This window comes from Myodes glareolus, chromosome 21, assembly GCF_982192425.1.
Source record: "Myodes glareolus chromosome 21, mMyoGla1.1, whole genome shotgun sequence".
NCBI lineage: Eukaryota > Metazoa > Chordata > Mammalia > Rodentia > Cricetidae > Myodes > Myodes glareolus.
The window spans coordinates 8,313,626-8,315,124 of NC_142046.1; the positions used below are offsets into that span (position 1 = coordinate 8,313,626).

Consider the following 1,499-nt stretch of genomic DNA (forward strand, 5'->3'; position numbering starts at 1 on the left):
AACACGAGAAAGATAAAAGTCTTTGTTATAGGAGGCTATAAACTTTCTAAGAAAAAGAAGCAAAAACCTGGATCATATTAGATTTTTTTAATTAATTAATTAATTAAAATTTCCACCTCCTCCCATCCTCCCATTTCCCTCCCACTCCCCCCACTCCCCCTTCCCCTTGCTCTCCAATCCTAAGAGAAGTCAGGGTGCCTTGCCTGTGGGAAGTCCAAGGGCCCCCCTCAATCCTAGGAAGGTGTGCATCCAAACAGACTAGGCTCCCAAAAAGCCAGTCCATGCAGTAGAATCAAAACTCAGTGCCATTATCATTGGCTTCTTAGTCTGCCCTCATTGTCAGCCACATTCAGAGAGTCCAGTTTGATCACATGCTCCGTCAGTCCAAGTCCAGCTGGCCATGGTGAGCTCTCATTAGATCTCCTTATCACCAGTGTTACTGAAGGAAGGGAAAATATAACCCATTAATGGCTCCATAGAAAGGAGAAACCACAGAGAGATGAGAACCACACATGTACAAGGCTTTTCAGATTCCCTTGATTGAAGGATTTATTAGGATGGTGGCTTCAATGTGGCCATAAGAGACCAAGCTAAACATAAATGGCACAGTTATGGTCACCACTTCCACAGTGAAGATAACCAGGTCTTTGATTGTCATGTCTGAGCTAGAGAGCTTTAGCAGTGCAGAGAAGTCACAGAAGAAGTAGGGCAAAATGTTGTCCCCACAGAAAGAGAGGTGGAAAAGCAGGAGAGTGTGCACAAGGGCACTGAGAAGACCCAGGGCATAACTACTAGTAGGACACAGAGGCTCTGACTCATAATGGTAGTGTAGTGCAGAGGGTGACAGGTGGCCACATATCTGTCATAGGACATGAAGCTGTCAAGATCTCCAAAAAATAGGAAAAAAAGTACACCTGGGAAATGCACCCAGTATCTGAGATAGACGGACTGTGTGTCAGGATATTCATGAGCATCTTTGGAACTGTGACTGATGAGAAAGAGATGTCTGTGAAGGCCAGGTGGCTGAGGAAGAAGTACATGGGGGTGTGAAGGTGAGAGTCCAGCCTGATGAGCAGGATGGTGAGCAGGTTCCCCAGCACTGTGGTCAGGTATATGACCAAAAACAGGGAAGAGTACCTGTCTTGGTCCTCTGGTTGGCTGGGGAGCTCCAGGAGAATGAACTCAGATGGGATGCTCTGATTATTCCTTCTGATGCAACTCATTTTCTCTTTTTCTGGAACTGAACACGAGATAGAAATGTGAAAAGGAAGTGTCCACAGTTATTATGCAACAAAACCCTATCATTTTGAGCCAATTATTTTGTTTATTTCACCCAAACAAGCAGCTTTTGACAATACTAAGAAGGGGTGATGGTCAGCTCAAGGGACACCAATCCAGCATATTTTGGACAATCAGAAAAGCATTGTTTTCGGAGCTCATGGTGGAAATCTGAGATCATGTAATTTAGAGGTAAGGCCAAGTGAGTAACTAGCTAATAA

General features: G+C 44.5%; 1 pseudogene; it reads right to left on the bottom strand.

Annotated features, from left to right (window-relative positions):
* Window positions 1-436: 436 nt before the first annotated feature.
* On the bottom strand, window positions 437-1,223 carry LOC125396804 (olfactory receptor 1J21-like; annotated as a pseudogene).
* Window positions 1,224-1,499: the final 276 nt, after the last annotated feature.